Consider the following 17,212-nt stretch of genomic DNA (forward strand, 5'->3'; position numbering starts at 1 on the left):
CACCTTGTTATACCACTGTGACCTCCACGTCTCTTGTAAGGGGCATTAAAAGCATCTTGTTTTACCACTCTGACCTCCACGTCTCTTGTAAAGGGCATTCAAAGCGTCTTGTTATACCACTCTGACCTCCACATCTCTTGTAAGGGGCATTAAAAGTGTCTTGTTACACAACTCTGACCTCCTCGTCTCTTCTGACGGGCATTCAAAGCGTCTTGTTATACCACTCTGACCTCCACATCTCTTGTAAGGGGCATTAAAAGCATCTAGTTATACTACTCTGACCTCCACGTCTCTTGTGAGGGGCATTTAAAGCGTCTTGTTATACCACTCTGACCTCCACGTCTCTTCTGACTGGCCTTAAAAGCGTCTTGTTATACCACTCTGACCTCCACATCTCTTGTAAAAGGCATTAAAAGCGTCTTGTTATACCACTCTGACCTCCACGTCTCTTGTAAGGGGCATGAAATCGTCTTGTTATACCACTCTGACCTCCACGTCTCTTGTAAGGGGCATTAAAAGTGTATTGTTATACCATTCTGACCTCCACTTCTCTTGCAAGGAGCATTAAAAGCGTCTCGTTATACCACTCTGACCTCCGCGTCTCTTGTAAGGGGCATTAAAAGCGACTTGATATACCACTCTGACCTCCATGTCTCTTGTAAGGGGCATTAAAAGCGTCTTGTTATACCACTCTGACCTCCACTTCTCTTGTAAGGGGCATTAGTAGCATCTTGTTATACCACTCTGAGCTCCACGTCTCTTGTAAGGGGCATTAAAAGCGTCTTGTTATACCACTCTGACCTCCACATGTCTTGTAAGGGGCATTAAAAGCATCTTGTTATACCACTCTGACCTCCACATCTCTTGTAAGTGGCATTAAAAGCGTCTTGTTATACCACTCTGACCTCCACGTCTCTTTTGACGGGCATTAAAAGCATCTTGTTATACCACTCTGACCTCCACATCTCTTGTAAGGGGCATTAAAAGCATCTTGTTATACCACTTTAACCTCCACGTCTCTTGTAAGGGGCATTAAAAGCATCTTGTTATACCACTCTGACCTCCACGTCTCTTGTAAAGGGCATTCAAAGCGTCTTGTTATACCACTCTGACCTCCACGTCTCTTCTGACGGGCATTAAAAGCGTCTTTTTATACCACTCTGACCTCCACATCTCTTGTAAGGGGCATTAAAAGTGTCTTGTTACACCACTCTGACCTCCTCGTCTCTTCTGACGGGCATTCAAAGCGTCTTGTTATACCACTCTGACCTCCACATCTCTTGTAAGGGGCATTAAAAGCATCTAGTTATACCACTCTGACCTCCACGTCTCTTGTGAGGGGCATTTAAAGCGTCTTGTTATACCACTCTGACCTCCACGTCTCTTCTGACTGGCCTTAAAAGCGTCTTGTTATACCACTCTGACCTCCACATCTCTTGTAAAAGGCATTAAAAGCGTCTGGTTATACCACTCTGACCTCCACGTCTCTTGTAAGGGGCATGAAATCGTCTTGTTATACCAATCTGACCTCCACGTCTCTTGTAAGGGGCATTAAAAGTGTCTTGTTATACCACTCTGACCTCCACTTCTCTTCTGACGGGGCATTAAAAGCGTCTTGTTATACCTCTCTGACCTCAACATCTCTTGTAAGGGGCATTAAAAGCGTCTCGTTATACCACTCTGACCTCCACGTCTCTTGTAAGGGGCATTAAAAGCGACTTGATATACCACTCTGACCTCCACGTCTCTTGTAAGGGGCATTAAAAGCGTCTTGTTATACCACTCTGACCTCCACTTCTCTTGTAAGGGGCATTAGTAGCATCTTGTTATACCACTCTGAGCTCCACGTCTCTTGTAAGGGGCATTAAAAGTGTCTTGTTATACCACTCTGACCTCCACATGTCTTGTAAGGGGCATTAAAAGCATCTTGTTATACCACTCTGACCTCCACGTCTCTTGTAAGGGGCATTAAAAGCATCTGGTTATACCACTCTGACCTCCACGTCTCTTGTAAGGGGCATTAAAAGCGTCTTGTTATACCACTCTGACCTCCACATGTCTTGTAAGGGGCATTAAAAGCATCTTGTTATACCACTCTGACCTCCACGTCTCTTGTAAGGGGCATTGAAAGCATCTGGTTATTCCACTCTGACCTCCACGTCTCTAGTAAGGGGCATTAAAAGCGTCTTGTTATACCACGCTGACCTCCACGTCTCTTGTAGGGGGCATTAAAAGCATCTTGTTATAACACTCTGACCTCCACGTCTCTTCTGACGGGCATTAAAAGCGTCTTGTTATACCACTCTGACCTCCACGTCTCTTGTAAGGGACATTAAAAGAGCCTTGTTATACCACTCTGACCTCCACGTCTCTTCTGACGGGCATTAAAAGCGTCTTGTTATACCACTCTGACCTCCACATATCTTGTAAGGGGCATTAAAAGCATCTTGTTATAACACTCTTTCCTCCACGTCTCTTCTGACGGGCATTAAAAGCATCTTGTTATACCACTCTGACCTCCACGTCTCTTGTAAGGCACATTAAAAGAGTCTTGTTATACCACTCTGACCTCCATGTCTCTTCTGACGGGCATTAAAATCGTCTTGTTATACCACTCTGACCTCCACATCTCTTGTAAGGGGCATTAAAAGCACCTTGTTATACCACTCTGACCTCCAAGTCTCTTGTAAGGGGCATTAAAAGCATCTTGTTTTACCACTCTGACCTCCACGTCTCTTCTGACGGGCATTAAAAGCGTCTTGTTATACCACTCTGACCTCCACATCTCTTGTAAGGGGCATTAAAAGCACCTTGTTATACCACTGTGACCTCCACGTCTCTTGTAAGGGGCATTAAAAGCATCTTGTTTTACCACTCTGACCTCCACGTCTCTTGTAAAGGGCATTCAAAGCGTCTTGTTATACCACTCTGACCTCCACATCTCTTGTAAGGGGCATTAAAAGTGTCTTGTTACACCACTCTGACCTCCTCGTCTCTTCTGACGGGCATTCAAAGCGTCTTGTTATACCACTCTGACCTCCACATCTCTTGTAAGGGGCATTAAAAGCATCTAGTTATACTACTCTGACCTCCACGTCTCTTGTGAGGGGCATTTAAAGCGTCTTGTTATACCACTCTGACCTCCACGTCTCTTCTGACTGGCCTTAAAAGCGTCTTGTTATACCACTCTGACCTCCACATCTCTTGTAAAAGGCATTAAAAGCGTCTTGTTATACCACTCTGACCTCCACGTCTCTTGTAAAGGGCATGAAATCGTCTTGTTATACCACTCTGACCTCCACGTCTCTTGTAAGGGGCATTAAAAGTGTATTGTTATACCATTCTGACCTCCACTTCTCTTGCAAGGAGCATTAAAAGCGTCTCGTTATACCACTCTGACCTCCGCGTCTCTTGTAAGGGGCATTAAAAGCGACTTGATATACCACTCTGACCTCCATGTCTCTTGTAAGGGGCATTAAAAGCGTCTTGTTATACCACTCTGACCTCCACTTCTCTTGTAAGGGGCATTAGTAGCATCTTGTTATACCACTCTGAGCTCCACGTCTCTTGTAAGGGGCATTAAAAGCGTCTTGTTATACCACTCTGACCTCCACATGTCTTGCAAGGGGCATTAAAAGCATCTTGTTATACCACTCTGACCTCCACGTCTCTTGTAAGGGGCATTAAAAGGATCTGGTTATACCACTCTGACCTCCACGCCTCTTCTGACGGGCATTAAAAGCGTCTTGTTATACCACTCTGACCTCCACGTCTCTTCTGACGGGCATTAAAAGCGTCTTGTTATACCACTCTGACCTACACATCTCTTGTAAGGGGCATTAAAAGCACCTTGTTATACCACTGTGACCTCCACGTCTCTTGTAAGGGGCATTAAAAGTATCTTGTTTTACCACTCTGACCTCCACGTCTCTTCTGACGGGCATTAAAAGCGTCTTGTCATACTACTCTGACCTCCACATCTCTTGTAAGGGGCATTAAAAGCGTCTTGTTATACAACTCTGACCTCCACGTCTCTTTTGACGGGCATTAAAGCATCTTGTTATACCACTCTGACCTCCACATCTCTTCTAAGGGGCATTAAAATCATCTTGTTATACCACTTTAACCTCCACGTCTCTTGTAAGGGGCATTAAAAGCATCTTGTTATACCACTCTGACCTCCACGTCTCTTGTAAAGGGCATTCAAAGCGTCTTGTTATACCACTCTGACCTCCACGTCTCTTCTGACGGGCATTAAAAGCGTCTTGTTATACCACTCTGACCTCCACATCTCTTGTAAGGGGCATTAAAAGTGTCTTGTTACACCACTCTGACCTCCTCGTCTCTTCTGACGGGCATTCAAAGCGTCTTTTTATACCACTCTGACCTCCACATCTCTTGTAAGGGGCATTAAAAGCATCTAGTTATACCACTCTGACCTCCACGTCTCTTGTGAGGGGCATTTAAAGCGTCTTGTTATACCACTCTGACCTCCACGTCTCTTCTGACTGGCCTTAAAAGCGTCTTGTTATACCACTCTGACCTCCACATCTCTTGTAAAAGGCATTAAAATCGTCTTGTTATACCACTCTGACCTCCACGTCTCTTGTAAGGGGCATGAAATCGTCTTGTTATACCACTCTGACCTCCACGTCTCTTGTAAGGGGCAATAAAAGTGTCTTGTTATACCACTCTGACCTCCACTTCTCTTGCAAGGGGCATTAAAAGCGTCTCGTTATACCACTCTGACCTCCACGTCTCTTGTAAGGGGCATTAAAAGCGACTTGATATACCACTCTGACCTCCACGTCTCTTGTAAGGGGCATTAAAAGCATCTTGTTATACCACTCTGACCTCCACTTCTCTTGTAAGGGGCATTAAAAGCGTCTTGTTATACCACTCTGACCTCCACGTCTCTTGTAAGGGGCATTAAAAGCGTCTTGTTATACCACTCTGACCTCCACATGTCTTGTAAGGGGCATTAAAAGCATCTTGTTATACCACTTTAACCTCCACGTCTCTTGTAAGGGCATTAAAAGCATCTTGTTATACCACTCTGACCTCCACGTCTCTTCTGACGGGCATTCAAAGCGTCTTGTTATACCACTCTGACCTCCACGTCTCTTCTGACGGGCATTAAAAGCGTCTTGTTATACCACTCTGACCTCCACATCTCTTCTGACGGGCATTAAAAGTGTCTTGTTACACCACTCTGACCTCCTCGTCTCTTCTGACGGGCATTCAAAGCGTCTTGTTATACCACTCTGACCTCCACCTCTCTTGTGGGGGGCATTAAAAGCGTCTTGTTATACCAATATGACCTCCACGTCTCTTGTAAGGGGCATTAAAAGCGTCTTGTTATACCACTCTGACCTCCACATGTCTTGTAAGGGGCATTAAAAGCATCTTGTTATACCACTCTGACCTCCACGTCTCTTGTAAGGGGCATTGAAAGCATCTGGTTATTCCACTCTGACCTCCACGTCTCTAGTAAGGGGCATTAAAAGCGTCTTGTTATACCACACTGACCTCCACGTCTCTTGTAGGGGGCATTAAAAGCATCTTGTTATAACACTCTGACCTCCACGTCTCTTCTGACGGGCATTAAAAGCGTCTTGTTATACCACTCTGACCTCCACGTCTCTTGTAAGGGACATTAAAAGAGTCTTGTTATACCACTCTGACCTCCACGTCTCTTCTGACGGGCATTAAAAGCGTCTTGTTATACCACTCTGACCTCCACATATCTTGTAAGGGGCATTAAAAGCATCTTGTTATAACACTCTTTCCTCCACGTCTCTTCTGACGGGCATTAAAAGCATCTTGTTATACCACTCTGACCTCCACGTCTCTTGTAAGGCACATTAAAAGAGTCTTGTTATACCACTCTGACCTCCATGTCTCTTCTGACGGGCATTAAAATCGTCTTGTTATACCACTCTGACCTCCACATCTCTTGTAAGGGGCATTAAAAGCACCTTGTTATACCACTCTGACCTCCAAGTCTCTTGTAAGGGGCATTAAAAGCATCTTGTTTTACCACTCTGACCTCCACGTCTCTTCTGACGGGCATTAAAAGCGTCTTGTTATACCACTCTGACCTCCACATCTCTTGTAAGGGGCATTAAAAGCACCTTGTTATACCACTGTGACCTCCACGTCTCTTGTAAGGGGCATTAAAAGCATCTTGTTTTACCACTCTGACCTCCACGTCTCTTGTAAAGGGCATTCAAAGCGTCTTGTTATACCACTCTGACCTCCACATCTCTTGTAAGGGGCATTAAAAGTGTCTTGTTACACAACTCTGACCTCCTCGTCTCTTCTGACGGGCATTCAAAGCGTCTTGTTATACCACTCTGACCTCCACATCTCTTGTAAGGGGCATTAAAAGCATCTAGTTATACTACTCTGACCTCCACGTCTCTTGTGAGGGGCATTTAAAGCGTCTTGTTATACCACTCTGACCTCCACGTCTCTTCTGACTGGCCTTAAAAGCGTCTTGTTATACCACTCTGACCTCCACATCTCTTGTAAAAGGCATTAAAAGCGTCTTGTTATACCACTCTGACCTCCACGTCTCTTGTAAGGGGCATGAAATCGTCTTGTTATACCACTCTGACCTCCACGTCTCTTGTAAGGGGCATTAAAAGTGTATTGTTATACCATTCTGACCTCCACTTCTCTTGCAAGGAGCATTAAAAGCGTCTCGTTATACCACTCTGACCTCCGCGTCTCTTGTAAGGGGCATTAAAAGCGACTTGATATACCACTCTGACCTCCATGTCTCTTGTAAGGGGCATTAAAAGCGTCTTGTTATACCACTCTGACCTCCACTTCTCTTGTAAGGGGCATTAGTAGCATCTTGTTATACCACTCTGAGCTCCACGTCTCTTGTAAGGGGCATTAAAAGCGTCTTGTTATACCACTCTGACCTCCACATGTCTTGTAAGGGGCATTAAAAGCATCTTGTTATACCACTCTGACCTCCACATCTCTTGTAAGTGGCATTAAAAGCGTCTTGTTATACCACTCTGACCTCCACGTCTCTTTTGACGGGCATTAAAAGCATCTTGTTATACCACTCTGACCTCCACATCTCTTGTAAGGGGCATTAAAAGCATCTTGTTATACCACTTTAACCTCCACGTCTCTTGTAAGGGGCATTAAAAGCATCTTGTTATACCACTCTGACCTCCACGTCTCTTGTAAAGGGCATTCAAAGCGTCTTGTTATACCACTCTGACCTCCACGTCTCTTCTGACGGGCATTAAAAGCGTCTTTTTATACCACTCTGACCTCCACATCTCTTGTAAGGGGCATTAAAAGTGTCTTGTTACACCACTCTGACCTCCTCGTCTCTTCTGACGGGCATTCAAAGCGTCTTGTTATACCACTCTGACCTCCACATCTCTTGTAAGGGGCATTAAAAGCATCTAGTTATACCACTCTGACCTCCACGTCTCTTGTGAGGGGCATTTAAAGCGTCTTGTTATACCACTCTGACCTCCACGTCTCTTCTGACTGGCCTTAAAAGCGTCTTGTTATACCACTCTGACCTCCACATCTCTTGTAAAAGGCATTAAAAGCGTCTGGTTATACCACTCTGACCTCCACGTCTCTTGTAAGGGGCATGAAATCGTCTTGTTATACCAATCTGACCTCCACGTCTCTTGTAAGGGGCATTAAAAGTGTCTTGTTATACCACTCTGACCTCCACTTCTCTTCTGACGGGGCATTAAAAGCGTCTTGTTATACCTCTCTGACCTCAACATCTCTTGTAAGGGGCATTAAAAGCGTCTCGTTATACCACTCTGACCTCCACGTCTCTTGTAAGGGGCATTAAAAGCGACTTGATATACCACTCTGACCTCCACGTCTCTTGTAAGGGGCATTAAAAGCGTCTTGTTATACCACTCTGACCTCCACTTCTCTTGTAAGGGGCATTAGTAGCATCTTGTTATACCACTCTGAGCTCCACGTCTCTTGTAAGGGGCATTAAAAGTGTCTTGTTATACCACTCTGACCTCCACATGTCTTGTAAGGGGCATTAAAAGCATCTTGTTATACCACTCTGACCTCCACGTCTCTTGTAAGGGGCATTAAAAGCATCTGGTTATACCACTCTGACCTCCACGTCTCTTGTAAGGGGCATTAAAAGCGTCTTGTTATACCACTCTGACCTCCACATGTCTTGTAAGGGGCATTAAAAGCATCTTGTTATACCACTCTGACCTCCACGTCTCTTGTAAGGGGCATTGAAAGCATCTGGTTATTCCACTCTGACCTCCACGTCTCTAGTAAGGGGCATTAAAAGCGTCTTGTTATACCACGCTGACCTCCACGTCTCTTGTAGGGGGCATTAAAAGCATCTTGTTATAACACTCTGACCTCCACGTCTCTTCTGACGGGCATTAAAAGCGTCTTGTTATACCACTCTGACCTCCACGTCTCTTGTAAGGGACATTAAAAGAGCCTTGTTATACCACTCTGACCTCCACGTCTCTTCTGACGGGCATTAAAAGCTTCTTGTTATACCACTCTGACCTCCACATATCTTGTAAGGGGCATTAAAAGCATCTTGTTATAACACTCTTTCCTCCACGTCTCTTCTGACGGGCATTAAAAGCATCTTGTTATACCACTCTGACCTCCACGTCTCTTGTAAGGCACATTAAAAGAGTCTTGTTATACCACTCTGACCTCCATGTCTCTTCTGACGGGCATTAAAATCGTCTTGTTATACCACTCTGACCTCCACATCTCTTGTAAGGGGCATTAAAAGCACCTTGTTATACCACTCTGACCTCCAAGTCTCTTGTAAGGGGCATTAAAAGCATCTTGTTTTACCACTCTGACCTCCACGTCTCTTCTGACGGGCATTAAAAGCGTCTTGTTATACCACTCTGACCTCCACATCTCTTGTAAGGGGCATTAAAAGCACCTTGTTATACCACTGTGACCTCCACGTCTCTTGTAAGGGGCATTAAAAGCATCTTGTTTTACCACTCTGATCTCCACGTCTCTTGTAAAGGGCATTCAAAGCGTCTTGTTATACCACTCTGACCTCCACATCTCTTGTAAGGGGCATTAAAAGTGTCTTGTTACACCACTCTGACCTCCTCGTCTCTTCTGACGGGCATTCAAAGCGTCTTGTTATACCACTCTGACCTCCACATCTCTTGTAAGGGGCATTAAAAGCATCTAGTTATACTACTCTGACCTCCACGTCTCTTGTGAGGGGCATTTAAAGCGTCTTGTTATACCACTCTGACCTCCACGTCTCTTCTGACTGGCCTTAAAAGCGTCTTGTTATACCACTCTGACCTCCACATCTCTTGTAAAAGGCATTAAAAGCGTCTTGTTATACCACTCTGACCTCCACGTCTCTTGTAAAGGGCATGAAATCGTCTTGTTATACCACTCTGACCTCCACGTCTCTTGTAAGGGGCATTAAAAGTGTATTGTTATACCATTCTGACCTCCACTTCTCTTGCAAGGAGCATTAAAAGCGTCTCGTTATACCACTCTGACCTCCGCGTCTCTTGTAAGGGGCATTAAAAGCGACTTGATATACCACTCTGACCTCCATGTCTCTTGTAAGGGGCATTAAAAGCGTCTTGTTATACCACTCTGACCTCCACTTCTCTTGTAAGGGGCATTAGTAGCATCTTGTTATACCACTCTGAGCTCCACGTCTCTTGTAAGGGGCATTAAAAGCGTCTTGTTATACCACTCTGACCTCCACATGTCTTGCAAGGGGCATTAAAAGCATCTTGTTATACCACTCTGACCTCCACGTCTCTTGTAAGGGGCATTAAAAGGATCTGGTTATACCACTCTGACCTCCACGCCTCTTCTGACGGGCATTAAAAGCGTCTTGTTATACCACTCTGACCTCCACGTCTCTTCTGACGGGCATTAAAAGCGTCTTGTTATACCACTCTGACCTACACATCTCTTGTAAGGGGCATTAAAAGCACCTTGTTATACCACTGTGACCTCCACGTCTCTTGTAAGGGGCATTAAAAGTATCTTGTTTTACCACTCTGACCTCCACGTCTCTTCTGACGGGCATTAAAAGCGTCTTGTCATACTACTCTGACCTCCACATCTCTTGTAAGGGGCATTAAAAGCGTCTTGTTATACAACTCTGACCTCCACGTCTCTTTTGACGGGCATTAAAGCATCTTGTTATACCACTCTGACCTCCACATCTCTTCTAAGGGGCATTAAAATCATCTTGTTATACCACTTTAACCTCCACGTCTCTTGTAAGGGGCATTAAAAGCATCTTGTTATACCACTCTGACCTCCACGTCTCTTGTAAAGGGCATTCAAAGCGTCTTGTTATACCACTCTGACCTCCACGTCTCTTCTGACGGGCATTAAAAGCGTCTTGTTATACCACTCTGACCTCCACATCTCTTGTAAGGGGCATTAAAAGTGTCTTGTTACACCACTCTGACCTCCTCGTCTCTTCTGACGGGCATTCAAAGCGTCTTTTTATACCACTCTGACCTCCACATCTCTTGTAAGGGGCATTAAAAGCATCTAGTTATACCACTCTGACCTCCACGTCTCTTGTGAGGGGCATTTAAAGCGTCTTGTTATACCACTCTGACCTCCACGTCTCTTCTGACTGGCCTTAAAAGCGTCTTGTTATACCACTCTGACCTCCACATCGCTTGTAAAAGGCATTAAAATCGTCTTGTTATACCACTCTGACCTCCACGTCTCTTGTAAGGGGCATGAAATCGTCTTGTTATACCACTCTGACCTCCACGTCTCTTGTAAGGGGCAATAAAAGTGTCTTGTTATACCACTCTGACCTCCACTTCTCTTGCAAGGGGCATTAAAAGCGTCTCGTTATACCACTCTGACCTCCACGTCTCTTGTAAGGGGCATTAAAAGCGACTTGATATACCACTCTGACCTCCACGTCTCTTGTAAGGGGCATTAAAAGCATCTTGTTATACCACTCTGACCTCCACTTCTCTTGTAAGGGGCATTAAAAGCGTCTTGTTATACCACTCTGACCTCCACGTCTCTTGTAAGGGGCATTAAAAGCGTCTTGTTATACCACTCTGACCTCCACATGTCTTGTAAGGGGCATTAAAAGCATCTTGTTATACCACTTTAACCTCCACGTCTCTTGTAAGGGCATTAAAAGCATCTTGTTATACCACTCTGACCTCCACGTCTCTTCTGACGGGCATTCAAAGCGTCTTGTTATACCACTCTGACCTCCACGTCTCTTCTGACGGGCATTAAAAGCGTCTTGTTATACCACTCTGACCTCCACATCTCTTCTGACGGGCATTAAAAGTGTCTTGTTACACCACTCTGACCTCCTCGTCTCTTCTGACGGGCATTCAAAGCGTCTTGTTATACCACTCTGACCTCCACCTCTCTTGTGGGGGGCATTAAAAGCGTCTTGTTATACCAATATGACCTCCACGTCTCTTGTAAGGGGCATTAAAAGCGTCTTGTTATACCACTCTGACCTCCACATGTCTTGTAAGGGGCATTAAAAGCATCTTGTTATACCACTCTGACCTCCACGTCTCTTGTAAGGGGCATTGAAAGCATCTGGTTATTCCACTCTGACCTCCACGTCTCTAGTAAGGGGCATTAAAAGCGTCTTGTTATACCACACTGACCTCCACGTCTCTTGTAGGGGGCATTAAAAGCATCTTGTTATAACACTCTGACCTCCACGTCTCTTCTGACGGGCATTAAAAGCGTCTTGTTATACCACTCTGACCTCCACGTCTCTTGTAAGGGACATTAAAAGAGTCTTGTTATACCACTCTGACCTCCACGTCTCTTCTGACGGGCATTAAAAGCGTCTTGTTATACCACTCTGACCTCCACATATCTTGTAAGGGGCATTAAAAGCATCTTGTTATAACACTCTTTCCTCCACGTCTCTTCTGACGGGCATTAAAAGCATCTTGTTATACCACTCTGACCTCCACGTCTCTTGTAAGGCACATTAAAAGAGTCTTGTTATACCACTCTGACCTCCATGTCTCTTCTGACGGGCATTAAAATCGTCTTGTTATACCACTCTGACCTCCACATCTCTTGTAAGGGGCATTAAAAGCACCTTGTTATACCACTCTGACCTCCAAGTCTCTTGTAAGGGGCATTAAAAGCATCTTGTTTTACCACTCTGACCTCCACGTCTCTTCTGACGGGCATTAAAAGCGTCTTGTTATACCACTCTGACCTCCACATCTCTTGTAAGGGGCATTAAAAGCACCTTGTTATACCACTGTGACCTCCACGTCTCTTGTAAGGGGCATTAAAAGCATCTTGTTTTACCACTCTGACCTCCACGTCTCTTGTAAAGGGCATTCAAAGCGTCTTGTTATACCACTCTGACCTCCACATCTCTTGTAAGGGGCATTAAAAGTGTCTTGTTACACAACTCTGACCTCCTCGTCTCTTCTGACGGGCATTCAAAGCGTCTTGTTATACCACTCTGACCTCCACATCTCTTGTAAGGGGCATTAAAAGCATCTAGTTATACTACTCTGACCTCCACGTCTCTTGTGAGGGGCATTTAAAGCGTCTTGTTATACCACTCTGACCTCCACGTCTCTTCTGACTGGCCTTAAAAGCGTCTTGTTATACCACTCTGACCTCCACATCTCTTGTAAAAGGCATTAAAAGCGTCTTGTTATACCACTCTGACCTCCACGTCTCTTGTAAGGGGCATGAAATCGTCTTGTTATACCACTCTGACCTCCACGTCTCTTGTAAGGGGCATTAAAAGTGTATTGTTATACCATTCTGACCTCCACTTCTCTTGCAAGGAGCATTAAAAGCGTCTCGTTATACCACTCTGACCTCCGCGTCTCTTGTAAGGGGCATTAAAAGCGACTTGATATACCACTCTGACCTCCATGTCTCTTGTAAGGGGCATTAAAAGCGTCTTGTTATACCACTCTGACCTCCACTTCTCTTGTAAGGGGCATTAGTAGCATCTTGTTATACCACTCTGAGCTCCACGTCTCTTGTAAGGGGCATTAAAAGCGTCTTGTTATACCACTCTGACCTCCACATGTCTTGCAAGGGGCATTAAAAGCATCTTGTTATACCACTCTGACCTCCACGTCTCTTGTAAGGGGCATTAAAAGGATCTGGTTATACCACTCTGACCTCCACGTCTCTTCTGACGGGCATTAAAAGCGTCTTGTTATACCACTCTGACCTCCACGTCTCTTCTGACGGGCATTAAAAGCGTCTTGTTATACCACTCTGACCTACACATCTCTTGTAAGGGGCATTAAAAGCACCTTGTTATACCACTGTGACCTCCACGTCTCTTGTAAGGGGCATTAAAAGTATCTTGTTTTACCACTCTGACCTCCACGTCTCTTCTGACGGGCATTAAAAGCGTCTTGTTATACTACTCTGACCTCCACATCTCTTGTAAGGGGCATTAAAAGCGTCTTGTTATACCACTCTGACCTCCACGTCTCTTTTGACGGGCATTAAAGCATCTTGTTATACCACTCTGACCTCCACATCTCTTCTAAGGGGCATTAAAATCATCTTGTTATACCACTTTAACCTCCACGTCTCTTGTAAGGGGCATTAAAAGCATCTTGTTATACCACTCTGACCTCCACGTCTCTTGTAAAGGGCATTCAAAGCGTCTTGTTATACCACTCTGACCTCCACGTCTCTTCTGACGGGCATTAAAAGCGTCTTGTTATACCACTCTGACCTCCACATCTCTTGTAAGGGGCATTAAAAGTGTCTTGTTACACCACTCTGACCTCCTCGTCTCTTCTGACGGGCATTCAAAGCGTCTTTTTATACCACTCTGACCTCCACATCTCTTGTAAGGGGCATTAAAAGCATCTAGTTATACCACTCTGACCTCCACGTCTCTTGTGAGGGGCATTTAAAGCGTCTTGTTATACCACTCTGACCTCCACGTCTCTTCTGACTGGCCTTAAAAGCGTCTTGTTATACCACTCTGACCTCCACATCTCTTGTAAAAGGCATTAAAAGCGTCTTGTTATACCACTCTGACCTCCACGTCTCTTGTAAGGGGCATGAAATCGTCTTGTTATACCACTCTGACCTCCACGTCTCTTGTAAGGGGCAATAAAAGTGTCTTGTTATACCACTCTGACCTCCACTTCTCTTGCAAGGGGCATTAAAAGCGTCTCGTTATACCACTCTGACCTCCACGTCTCTTGTAAGGGGCATTAAAAGCGACTTGATATACCACTCTGACCTCCACGTCTCTTGTAAGGGGCATTAAAAGCATCTTGTTATACCACTCTGACCTCCACTTCTCTTGTAAGGGGCATTAAAAGCGTCTTGTTATACCACTCTGACCTCCACGTCTCTTGTAAGGGGCATTAAAAGCGTCTTGTTATACCACTCTGACCTCCACATGTCTTGTAAGGGGCATTAAAAGCATCTTGTTATACCACTTTAACCTCCACGTCTCTTGTAAGGGCATTAAAAGCATCTTGTTATACCACTCTGACCTCCACGTCTCTTCTGACGGGCATTCAAAGCGTCTTGTTATACCACTCTGACCTCCACGTCTCTTCTGACGGGCATTAAAAGCGTCTTGTTATACCACTCTGACCTCCACATCTCTTCTGACGGGCATTAAAAGTGTCTTGTTACACCACTCTGACCTCCTCGTCTCTTCTGACGGGCATTCAAAGCGTCTTGTTATACCACTCTGACCTCCACCTCTCTTGTAAGGGGCATTAAAAGCGTCTTGTTATACCAATATGACCTCCACGTCTCTTGTAAGGGGCATTAAAAGCGTCTTGTTATACCACTCTGACCTCCACATGTCTTGTAAGGGGCATTAAAAGCATCTTGTTATACCACTCTGACCTCCACGTCTCTTGTAAGGGGCATTGAAAGCATCTGGTTATTCCACTCTGACCTCCACGTCTCTAGTAAGGGGCATTAAAAGCGTCTTGTTATACCACGCTGACCTCCACGTCTCTTGTAGGGGGCATTAAAAGCATCTTGTTATAACACTCTGACCTCCACGTCTCTTCTGACGGGCATTAAAAGCGTCTTGTTATACCACTCTGACCTCCACGTCTCTTGTAAGGGACATTAAAAGAGTCTTGTTATACCACTCTGACCTCCACGTCTCTTCTGACGGGCATTAAAAGCGTCTTGTTATACCACTCTGACCTCCACATATCTTGTAAGGGGCATTAAAAGCATCTTGTTATAACACTCTTTCCTCCACGTCTCTTCTGACGGGCATTAAAAGCATCTTGTTATACCACTCTGACCTCCACGTCTCTTGTAAGGCACATTAAAAGAGTCTTGTTATACCACTCTGACCTCCATGTCTCTTCTGACGGGCATTAAAATCGTCTTGTTATACCACTCTGACCTCCACATCTCTTGTAAGGGGCATTAAAAGCACCTTGTTATACCACTCTGACCTCCAAGTCTCTTGTAAGGGGCATTAAAAGCATCTTGTTTTACCACTCTGACCTCCACGTCTCTTCTGACGGGCATTAAAAGCGTCTTGTTATACCACTCTGACCTCCACATCTCTTGTAAGGGGCATTAAAAGCACCTTGTTATACCACTGTGACCTCCACGTCTCTTGTAAGGGGCATTAAAAGCATCTTGTTTTACCACTCTGACCTCCACGTCTCTTGTAAAGGGCATTCAAAGCGTCTTGTTATACCACTCTGACCTCCACATCTCTTGTAAGGGGCATTAAAAGTGTCTTGTTACACAACTCTGACCTCCTCGTCTCTTCTGACGGGCATTCAAAGCGTCTTGTTATACCACTCTGACCTCCACATCTCTTGTAAGGGGCATTAAAAGCATCTAGTTATACTACTCTGACCTCCACGTCTCTTGTGAGGGGCATTTAAAGCGTCTTGTTATACCACTCTGACCTCCACGTCTCTTCTGACTGGCCTTAAAAGCGTCTTGTTATACCACTCTGACCTCCACATCTCTTGTAAAAGGCATTAAAAGCGTCTTGTTATACCACTCTGACCTCCACGTCTCTTGTAAGGGGCATGAAATCGTCTTGTTATACCACTCTGACCTCCACGTCTCTTGTAAGGGGCATTAAAAGTGTATTGTTATACCATTCTGACCTCCACTTCTCTTGCAAGGGGCATTAAAAGCGTCTCGTTATACCACTCTGACCTCCGCGTCTCTTGTAAGGGGCATTAAAAGCGACTTGATATACCACTCTGACCTCCATGTCTCTTGTAAGGGGCATTAAAAGCGTCTTGTTATACCACTCTGACCTCCACTTCTCTTGTAAGGGGCATTAGTAGCATCTTGTTATACCACTCTGAGCTCCACGTCTCTTGTAAGGGGCATTAAAAGCGTCTTGTTATACCACTCTGACCTCCACATGTCTTGCAAGGGGCATTAAAAGCATCTTGTTATACCACTCTGACCTCCACGTCTCTTGTAAGGGGCATTAAAAGCATCTGGTTATACCACTCTGACCTCCACGTCTCTTCTGACGGGCATTAAAAGCGTCTTGTTATACCACTCTGACCTCCACGTCTCTTCTGACGGGCATTAAAAGCGTGTTGTTATACCACTCTGACCTACACATCTCTTGTAAGGGGCATTAAAAGCACCTTGTTATACCACTGTGACCTCCACGTCTCTTGTAAGGGGCATTAAAAGTATCTTGTTTTACCACTCTGACCTCCACGTCTCTTCTGACGGGCATTAAAAGCGTCTTGTTATACTACTCTGACCTCCACATCTCTTGTAAGGGGCATTAAAAGCGTCTTGTTATACCACTCTGACCTCCACGTCTCTTTTGACGGGCATTAACAGCATCTTGTTATACCACTCTGACCTCCACATCTCTTGTAAGGGGCATTAAAATCATCTTGTTATACCACTTTAACCTCCACGTCTCTTGTAAGGGGCATTAAAAGCATCTTGTTATACCACTCTGACCTTCACGTCTCTTGTAAAGGGCATTCAAAGCGTCTTGTTATACCACTCTGACCTCCACGTCTCTTCTGACGGGCATTAAAAGCGTCTTGTTATACCACTCTGACCTCCACATCTCTTGTAAGGGGCATTAAAAGTGTCTTGTTACACCACTCTGACCTCCTCGTCTCTTCTGACGGGCATTCAAAGCGTCTTTTTATACCACCCTGACCTCCACATCTCTTGTAAGGGGCATTAAAAGCATCTAGTTATACCA

The sequence above is a fragment of the Phyllobates terribilis genome, unplaced genomic scaffold, assembly GCF_046119375.1.
Source record: "Phyllobates terribilis strain yellow unplaced genomic scaffold, ASM4611937v1 Scaffold_1__5_contigs__length_1240528914, whole genome shotgun sequence".
Classification (NCBI taxonomy): Eukaryota; Metazoa; Chordata; class Amphibia; order Anura; family Dendrobatidae; genus Phyllobates; species Phyllobates terribilis.